General features: G+C 41.3%; 1 protein-coding gene across 1 annotated transcript in view; it reads right to left on the reverse strand.

The window, feature by feature from the left end:
- The window catches only part of WDPCP (WD repeat containing planar cell polarity effector), a 298,437-nt gene extending 287,813 nt beyond the window's left edge, over nt 1-10,624 (reverse strand). Inside the window, exon 1 of the mRNA XM_019970379.2 lies at nt 10,062-10,624. The gene's annotated coding sequence lies outside the window, so the exon portion shown is untranslated. The remainder of the gene's footprint in view (nt 1-10,061) is intronic.
- Nucleotides 10,625-10,662: the final 38 nt, after the last annotated feature.

Genomic DNA, 10,662 nt, shown 5'->3' on the forward strand with positions numbered 1-10,662 from the left:
GATACAGAAAAGCTGAAAGGAAGCTACAGGGACTTCCCTGGTGGTTCAATGGTTAAGAATTCACCTCACAATGCAGGAGACACAGGTTCAATCCTTGGATGGGGACTAAGGTCTCACATTCCTCAGAGTAACTAAGCCCACAGGCTACAACTACAGTCCATGCATCACAACAAAAGATCCCATATGATGCAATGAGGATTCCACGTCTTGCAACTAAGACCAGATGCAGCCAAAAAAATTTTAACTAATATACAGTAAACACCACCAAAATTGTACAATTAAAATTTTACTATATGGTATTTTCTCACATTACTGTATTTGCTTTGAAAGTGAAAGTCGCTCAGTCATGCTGACTCTCTGCAATCCCATGGTCTATAGACTGCCAGGCTCCTCTGTCCATAGAATTCTCCAGGCAAGAATACTGGAGTGGATAGCCATGCCCTTCTCCAGGGGATCTTCCCAACCTAGGAATCGAACCCGTGTCTCTTGAGTCTCCTGTACTGGCAGGTGGATTCTTTGCCACTATGCCACCTAGCAGCAGAGAAATACTTCCCTTCTGGATTCTGGTTCTCTATTATTATTAATTAGAGTGAAGGCCCAAAAGCACTGATGAGGAGACAGGTTCCAGCTGTGGCCTCAGGCTCTGTAGCCATGGTTCAGTTCAGTTTAGTTCAGGCGCTCAATTGTGTCCGACTCTTTGAGACCCCATGAATCACAGCACGCCAGGTCTCCCTGTCCATCACCAACTGCCAGAGTTCAATCAAACTGACGTCCATCAAGTAGGTGATGCCATCCAGCCATCTCATCCTCTGTCGTCCCCTTCTCCTCCTGCCCCCAATCCTTCCCAGCATCAGAGTCTTTTCCAATGAGTCAACTCTTCGCGTGAGGTGGCCAAAGTACTGGAGTTTCAGCTTTAGCATCATCCCTTCCAAAGAAATCCCAGGGCTGATCTCCTTCAGAATGGACTGCTTGGATCTCCTTGCAGTCCAAGGGACTCTCAAGAGTCTTCTCCAACACCACAGTTCAAAAGCATCAATTCTTCGGCGCTCAGCTTTCTTCACAGTCCAACTCACACATCCATACATCACTACTGGAAAAACCATAGCCTTAATGAGACGGACCTTTGTTGGCAAAGTAATGTCTCTGCTTTTTAATATGCTATCTAGGTTGGTCATAACTTTTCTTCCAAGGAGTAAGCATCTTTTAATTTTATGGCTGCAGTCACCATCTGCCGTGACTTCGGAGCCCAAAAAAATAAAGTCTGACACTGTTTCCACATTTCCCCATCTATTTCCCATGAAGTGATGGGACCAGATGTCATGATCTTCGTTTTCTGAATGTTGAGCTTTAAGCCAATTTTTTCACTCTCCTCTTTCACTTTCATTGAGAGGCTCTTTAGTTCTTCACTTTCTGCCATAAGGGTGGTGTCATCTGCATATCTGAGGTTATTGATATTTCTCCCGGCAGTCTTGATTCCAGCTTGTGCTTCTTCCAGCCCAGCATTTCTCATGATGTACTCTGCATATACGTTAAATAAGCAGGGTGACAATATACAGCCTTGACGTCCTCCTTTTCCTATTTGGAACTAGTCTGTTGTTCCATATCCAGTTCTAACTGTTGCTTCCTGACCTGCATATAGGTTTCCCAAGAGGCAGGTCAGGTGGTCTGGTATTCCCATCTCTCTCAGAATGTTCCACAGTTATTGTGATCCACACAGTCAAAGGCTTTGGCATAGTCAGTAAAGCCTAAATACATGTTTTTCTGGAACTCGCTTGCTTTTTCGATGATCCAGCGGATGTTGGCAACTTGATCTCTGGTTCCTCTGCCTTTTCTAAAACCATCTTAAACATCTGGAAGTCCACAGTTCATGTATTGCTGAAGCCTGGCTTGGAGAATTTTGAGCATTACTTTACTAGTGTGTGAAATGAGTGCAATTGTGCAGTAGTTTGAGCATTCTTTGGCATTGCCTTTCTTTGGGATTGGAATGAAAACTGACCTTTTCCAGTCCTGTGGCCATTGCTGAGTTTTCCAAATTTGCTGGCATATTGAGTGCAGCACTTTCACAGCATCATCTTTCAGGATTTGAAATAGCTCCACTGTAATTCCGTCACCTCCACTAGCTTTGTTCATAGTGATGCTTTCTAAGGTCGACTTGACTTCACATTCCAGTTGTCTGGCTCTAGGTGACTGATCACACCATCATGATTATGTTGGTCATGAAGATCTTTTTTGTATAGTTCTTCTGTGTATTCTTGCTATGGCAGGTATGCCCTTTTTGAAGAGGATTCCATCCAAGCTCTGGGAAGAAGGACTCTCTCCCAGTCTTTCTTCCTTGTCCAAGTAGTAAGAGCTGTTCTTTTGCAACTGCTACTTCTGGGACCTTTAAAGTATGAGCTCTTTTACCTCTTTTAATAGTTAACCACCTCTCCTTGTTCTGGTTAACAATTCATCATATTAAATTTTCAAATAATCAGTATAGGTCTCTCTCCTGACTGAACTCAGAATACTGTCAAGGATATTCACTGTACAGCTTTTCTGCATGTTTGAAAATGTTGGGGGAGAGAGGAAACAGGGAGACATATTTTCAAAGACGGGCAAAATGTTAATAATTATTAAAGCTGCATGATGGACTGAAAAATTACAGTCTTTTCATTCTGCTTATGTTTGCAAATTTTTGTAATAGATTTTAAGTGGTGGGGGTGGTGGGAAAGCTTCATATACACCAAAGCATTTGGAGAGAGCCTGGCAGAATGGATTTTAACAGGCAGAAATAGAGTCTGAGAGTCCAGGTGAGAAAAAGCACACTAAAGGTAGAGGCAGAATACTGTAGGACTTGTTCGTTGCTTGTTTGAGCAACAGCAAGTAAACTGGCTAAAGTAAAGGTGTATAATGCAAATGAATATCTTTGCTGAGATCTTTTTTCCTCCTCTTTAACCTTCACTTAAATGTTAGTTCTTCATATTCAATTGCTTCCCCCCCACACTTATACTTATTCTCCAAAATCTAGCTCTCACCCACTCTTCAACACCCCTTATTAATCATAAATTGATCCATTTAGAGTCTCTTCATACATCTTAATTTTTTTTAACAATGAGCATAATTATTAAATATCTATTTTGGACATATTTATGAGAAAATGTAATTATGCTTGTGCTTATATAGCAGGATTTTTTACATGTAAAGTCATTAGCAGTGATATAAGACATGTTTTCATAATCTCTAGTTAGTAGGGGATAAGAGAAAATATTGATTTATTATTTTTATTATTATTGAATAACTTATGACTTTTATGATTGTAAAATACATCTGTACCCACAAGAGTGAGTATATGTGTGTCAACACATTATCTCCAGGAAGGAGTTGGTAATATTCTTTGTTAAGCTGAGTAGCTGACTGACTGAAGCTGAGTACTGAATTGGACAAACAGTAAAATTAATACTCCACCAATACATTTAAAGCACACTTATGCTATTCCCCAGTGACATCTCTCTCTCTCCTTCATGAGGAATGACAAAAATCACAAAATTTGACTTCAAAAAGCATTTTTGTTTAATCCAAACTGAAAATATTATAAAGTATAAAACCAGCTATACATGTAAAAAGAACTCATAATAGAGATAACATAATAGAGAGCACATATACTATGTAAATAAATATCATGATTCATAAAAAGCACATATGAACATGCACCTGTTGCACACATTAAAACGTACAAACACCCCAAGTGAGTTCCTTTCTCCCTTAACCTTCATTATCGGCCGGGTGTGAACCAAGTGGCACGTGCTCTTCTATCTACTTAGAATGTGACGGGACATAGGTGTTTTGCTGTACCTCACTGTGCACACTGTTTGCTGAACCCACAGTAGGCAAGGCATGAGCTAAGAGGCTGGAAGAAGAAGCAAGGAGCTGTAGTTCTGCAGACATGCTTATTCTCTCCTGGCTGACACAGCAGTTGCAGCAGCAGTCATAACCTAAACTTTTCTCCTGGCTGACACAGAAGCAGACTTAACATAACCATAATGGAGCCCACAAGAGCTTTCCAGATGGAGCTTATGCATGCTTACAGAACAAAAGAAGCCCATGGCCAAGCGAGTACCTTGTAAGGCACGTGCACAGTGCTCTAAGTGATCTCAGCTGTTACATAACCATTATTTACAAAATGGGGGGAGAGAGAGAGAGCCTGAATACCACCATTGGCTAATTTGCTCTTTCCCTATAATAGGTGTTCCAGAACAGTAGAGAGCAGAAGACAGATACCATCTGTGTCACTCAGGCAATGACTATGCTTTCCTATCCCCTCCTGATGATGCCACCTTGCACATGCTAGGTTTCACTCATGACCTAGGACAATGCATTGTTTGTAAACTTTGCACACAACTGTTAATTGTGAATTTTTCCAGAAAAATCAGCAATGATTAAAACAAGAACTAGGTTTCTCTCTTGCCTCACACAGGACTCCTACTGTATAGTCAGAATCACTGACAGTGATGTCCTCCATAGGGTATACACATGGGCAGAAGAAATGCCTCCACAAAGATATGCTACAGCTGCTCCTGCTCTAGAAGATGCCTTGCTAATCCACTAAGTTTTGGAAGCCATGCCATAGAACTTTGGGTGATAACAAAAACGTATACTATTCTGTCACCTGTGGCTACTGAGCACTTGAAATATACCTGGTGGACTGAGAAATAGTTTTTAAATTAATTTTACATTCACATATAGTTGACAAACGATATTATGTTAGTTTCAGGTGTACTACATAGTGACCTGATATTTGCATACCTTGTGGAATGATCATGATGAGCCTAGTAAACACCTGTCTCCATACAAAGGTATTACAGTATTACTGACAATATTCTTAATGTTCTGTATTACATCCCATGGTTTACCTATTATATAACTGGAGATCTGCACATTTTAATCCCCTACACCTATTTTATCCACCTGTTTATCCCCTCCCTTTTGGAAACTACCTGTTTGTTCTCTCGCTGTTTTGTTTTGCTGTTTAGATTCCATGTATAAGTGACAGCATGGGGTATTTGTCCTTCTCTGACTTATGGACTGAGTATAATACTCTCTAGATCAATTCATATTGACAGAATTGTCAAGATTTATCTTTTTTATGGCTAAGTATTATTCATATATCACATTTTCTTTTCCCATTAGTCTGCACTGGATAGTTAGGTTGCTTTCATACCTTGGCTACTGTAAATTATGCTGCAATGAACATTGGAGGGCATGTGTCTTTTTGAATTGGTATTTCTGTTTTCTTTAGGTGAACACCCAGAAGTGAAACTGCTGGATCATATGGCAGCTCTACTTTTATTTTTTAAAGAATCTCAAAGCTGTTTTCCATAGGGACTGCATCTATTTACAATCCCACCAAGACAGCTTAGCAATATTTTTTGGTTGAGTCCCCTCATGCAAGGGAAACAAAAGAAAAATAAACAAATGAGACTACATCAACTGAAAAGCTTTTGCACAGCAAAGGAAACCATCAAAAATACAAAAAGGCAGCCTACCAAAAGTGAGAAGATATTTGCAAATATATTTCCAATAAGGAGTTAATATCCAAAATATATAAAAACTCATACAACTTAAAAAATGCAAACAACTCAATTAAAAAATGGACAGAGGACTTGAATTGAAATTTTTCCAAAGAAGATGAACAGATGGCCAAAAGACACATGAAAAGATGCTTAATTATCAAGGAAACACAAATCGAAACCACAATGGGATACAGATTCACATCTGTCCCAATGGTTATTATCAACAAAACAACAAATAACAAGTGTTGGTGAGGATACAGAGAAAAGGGAATGCTTGGGCACTAATTTTATTTAATTTTTAATTAATTTGAATGTAATAGCCAAATAACAACAAAATTCCAGGCTTAGTTTGTTAAAAATAGAGCCTTAACACACGTATGTTTCAGTCAGTTCAGTCGCTCAGTCATGTCCGACTCTTTGTGACCCCATGGACTGCAGCACGCCCAGTTTCCCTGTCCATCACCATCTCCTGGAGCTTGCTCAAATTCATGTCCATCAAGTCAGTGATGCCATCCAACCACCTCATCCTCTGCCATCCCCTTCTCCTCCTGCCTTCAATCTTGTCCAGCATCAGGGTCTTTTCCAATGGTTCAGCTCTTCGCATCAGGTGGCCAAAGTATTGGAGTTGCAGCTTCAACATCAGTCCTTCCAATGAATATTCAGGACTGATTTCCTTTAGGATTGACTGGTTGGATCTCCTTGCAATCCAAGGGACTCTCAAGAGTCTTCTCCAACACCACAGTTCAAAAGCATCAATTCTTCGGCGCTCAGCTTTCTTTATAGTCCAATTCTCACATCCATACATGACTACTGGAAAAACCATAGCTTTCACTAGACGTACCTTTGTTGGCAAAGTAATGTCTGTTTTTTAATATAATGTCTAGGTTGGTCATAGCTTTTCTTCAAAGGAGCATCTTTTAGTTTCATGACTGGAATCACCTTCTGCAGTGATTTTGGAGCCCCCCAAAATAAAGTCTTGCACTGTTTCCATTGTTTCCCCATCTATTTGCCATGAGTGATGGGACCAGATGCCATGTTCTTAGCTTTCTGAATGTTGAGGTTTAAGCCAACTTTTTCACTCTCCTCTTTCACTTTCATCAACAGGCTCTTTAGTTCTTCTTTGCTTTCTGCCATAAGGGTGGTGTCATCTGCATATCTGAGGTTATTGATATTTCTCCTGGCAATCTTGACTCTGGCTTGTGCTTCATCCAGCCTGGCACTTCACATGATGTAGTCTGCATATAAGTTAAATAAGCAGGGTGACAATATACAGCCTTGACGTCCTCCTTTTCCTATTTGGAACCAGTCTGTTGTTCCATGTCCAGTTCTAACTGTCGCTTCCTGACCTGCATACAGGTTTCTCAAGAGGCAGGTCAGGTATTTCCATCTCTTTCAGAATTTTCCAGTTTGTTATGATCCACACAGTCAAAGGCTTTGGCATAGTCAATAAAGCAGAAATTGATGTTGTTCTGGAACTTTCTTGCTTTTTTGATGATCCAACAGATTTTTGCTATTTGATCTCTGGTTCCTCTGCCCTTTCTAAATCCAGCTTGAACAACTGGAGGTTAATGGTTCAAGAACTGATGAAGCCTGGCTTGGAGAATTTTGAGCATCACTTTGCTAGCATGTGAAATGAGTGCAACTGTGCAGTAGTTTGAACATTCCTTGACATTGCCTTTCTTTGGAATTGGAATGAAGACTGACCTTTTCCAGTCCTGTGGTCACTGCTGATTTTTCCAAATGTGCTGGCATATTGAGTGCAGTACTTTCACAGCATCATCTTTTAGGATTTGAAATAGCTCAAATGGAATTCCATCACCTCCACTAGCTTTGTTTGTAGTGATGCTTCCTAAGGCCCACTTGACTTCGCATTCCAGGATGTCTGGCTCTAGCTGAGTGATCACACCATCATGGTTATCTAGGTCATAAAGGTCTTTTTATATAGTTCTTCTGTGTATTCTTGCCACCTCTTCTTAATATCTTCTGCTTCTGTTAGGTCCATACCGTTTCTGTCCTTTATTATGTTCATCTTTGCATGAATTGTTCCTTTGGTATCTCTAATCTTCTGAAGAGATCTCTAGTCTTTCCCATTCTATTATTTTCCTCTATTTCTTTGCATTGTTCACTGAGGAAGGCTTTCTTATCTCTCCTTGCTATACTTTGGAACTCTGCATTCAAATGGATATATCTTTCCTTTTCTCCTTTGCCTTTAGCTTCTCTTCTTTTCTCAGCTATTTGTAAGGCCTCCTCAGACAATCATTTTGCCTTTTTGCATCTCTTTCTTGGGGATGGTCCTAATCACTGCCTCCTGTATAATGTCGCGAGCCTTCATCCACATTTCTTCAGGCACTCTATCAGATCTATTCCCTTAAATCCATTTCTCACTTCCACTGTATAATCACAAGGGATTAGATTTAGGTCATACCTGAATGGTCTAGTGGTTTTCCCTATGTTCTTCAATTTAAGTCTGAATTTGGCAATAAAGTAAGGTCATGATCTGAGCCACAGTCAGCTCCCGGTCTTATTTTTGCTGACTGTATAGAGCGTCTCCATCTTTGGCTGCAAAGAATATAATCAATCTGACTTCAGTATATATCATCTGGTGATGTCCATGTGTAGAGTCTTCTCTTCTGTTGTTGGAAGAGGGTGTTTGTTATGACCAGTGGGTTTTCTTGGCAAAACTCTGTTAGCGTTTGCCCTGCTTCACATTTTGTACTCCAAGGTCAAATTTGCCTGTTACTCCAGGTGTTCCTTGACTTCTTACTTTTGCATTCCAGTCCCTTATAATGAAGAGGACATCCTTTTTGGGTATTAGTTCTAGAAGGTCTTGTAGGTCTTCATGTTTGCAAGATGTTAAATGTCAAAACACTACCTGCAACGCTGCAAATGTGGTTCTACCTCCTCTACCCTCGCTGCCTGGAACATCTGTTTGTTCTCATTCAGACAGCACCTCTTTTGTGAAACTGTGGCAACCCAGAGTGAGTAACATGCTACCTAACTACTACTAACCAGGTCACACCATGGTGTCATTACTGGTTTACACATCTGTGTTCCCTGCTAAACTGGGAGCTCTAAAAAGGCAGCAACTGTGTATTACTAATATCTGGAGAATCTCAGGGATGGGGGAGCCTGGTGGGCTGCCGTCAATGGGGTCGCACAGAGTCGGACACGTCTGAAGTGACTTAGCAGCAGCAGCAGGTCCTAACAGAATGCCACACCTAAAATTCTTGCTCTATGCTCTCTCTGGCCAGTTTATTACAACAGTCTTCATTTAACCAATCCATACTCTCCACTACTCTACTATTTGAAAACTCATAATCCCATCCATAATCAACATCTTAGAATTGGAGAAATTTTGGTCATATTATTATTATCTGTACCAAAGGATGTAGTGTTTTACTTCTACATACAATTGCTCAGTACATACAATTGTAGAATAGTGAAAACGATGCATATTAGAAACTCAGGTTCTCTAAAGACAAATAACAAGGCAGCAGACACTGGGGTCTGGAATTCAGGACTAGACACAAACTTGAGAATGTATGACACAGAGGCGGCATTTTCAAACTAGCAATTCATGAATTAGATCACTAAGGAATTAAGTGCAGACAGAATACAGGTATTCCAAGGTTAAGAGATAGAGGCGGAAAAAGAATTCGCAAAGAACACTGAGAAGGAGCAACCAATGACAGAGAAAACCAGGAAATAGTTGTCTGAAAACCAAGTGAATAGTTACTTACGAAAGAGAGTCATTAAGCTATGATAAACACTATTGATAGCTCAAATTAGAAAGTAAGATTCTATTTCTTTTCCATAATAGCAAACCCTGCAAAACTGAGGAAAGAAAAACTGAAACATACCACTTGCATTCAATTACCAATGAACAGAGTAAAATTGAAAGATACCTCTTAGCATTTAATTAGCAATGCAATCAGAGGTTAAACCAATGTTATCTAATATTGATATTTATTTCACACACATGCTATTCTAGAGCATTACATCTTAATACCACATGCAACAAGCTTTCAGAGAGCACAATTTTATTGGGCAGCATTAATTTCAAACGAAAACCTCGTTAAGTTGTTTTACCAGCTGAGACCCCCAATTAACAATCAGAGGTTGTTGACTGCAACAACCTGCAAACAATTATGCACTTTCGCATAATTTAAAGCTCAAGATGGTTTAAAGAGCATCGAGTTTCCAAAATAGAACGGACAAAAGTAACAACATTCCCGGAGGACTTAAGAGAAAAAGACTGTGCACACCAGGAAGGGACGGGCTCATTTCCCAAAAAGCAGAAGCTCAATATTTTTCACGTATCTTGAAAAAAGCTGTATCTTACAGCAGGGGCATGGCACGAACTTCAGGGCCCTCCACAATACCTTCTCCCTAACAGCGCGCGGAGACAGGTACTGGCGAGCAGAAGAGCTGTACCTGGGTCCATAAAGGCAACGCGAGACGGCGTACAACCGCAAACCAGATCCTAGGGTCTAGCCTCGGGCTGGGACTCACCTGTCTCCTGAGTGTGGAAGATGCGCAGCCCCCAGCCGCCTCTGACAAGGCGTCCCCGCAAACCCTTCACCACGCCACGGTACACTACGAGAGCTAGGGTCCTCTGGTTAGAGAAGAAGGACCCTGGAGGACGCGACGCGTTCGCTGCGTCCTTTCGGTCTCAGAGATGCCGCACCACGCATCCCTTATGAACTCTTCAGCGGCTCCAGCATAAGCGCGCTCTCCCGCCTCGTCGCTTAGCAACCTGCGAAGCCGTCCAGTCTTCTCAACTAGTCACATTCCTCCCGCCCCAGCAGATTGTGAAGAGTTTTTAAAAAGATTTTATTTCCGGGTCAACGCCGCTTTACGCAGCGGAAGATCTCTTTACCTCCCACATATACCCTTGCGGGGAGGATAAAGTCTCCGTAGCGGTGGGGAGGGTGTTGTAGCTAAGGGGTCCGTCTCTCCTCCCTCGAGTTATACGCGCCTCCCCTCCCGCCAATTGCTGGGCGCCATCCGGCAGGTCCTTTTCTCTGGAGCCCAAATCGTCCGCTTGTCGCAATCCTCCAATCACAACGGCCCGCCCTCGGGGACTACTTTGCAATCGGGGAAGGGCGCAGGG

The sequence above is a fragment of the Bos indicus genome, chromosome 11 (assembly GCF_029378745.1).
Source record: "Bos indicus isolate NIAB-ARS_2022 breed Sahiwal x Tharparkar chromosome 11, NIAB-ARS_B.indTharparkar_mat_pri_1.0, whole genome shotgun sequence".
Taxonomy (NCBI): domain Eukaryota; kingdom Metazoa; phylum Chordata; class Mammalia; order Artiodactyla; family Bovidae; genus Bos; species Bos indicus.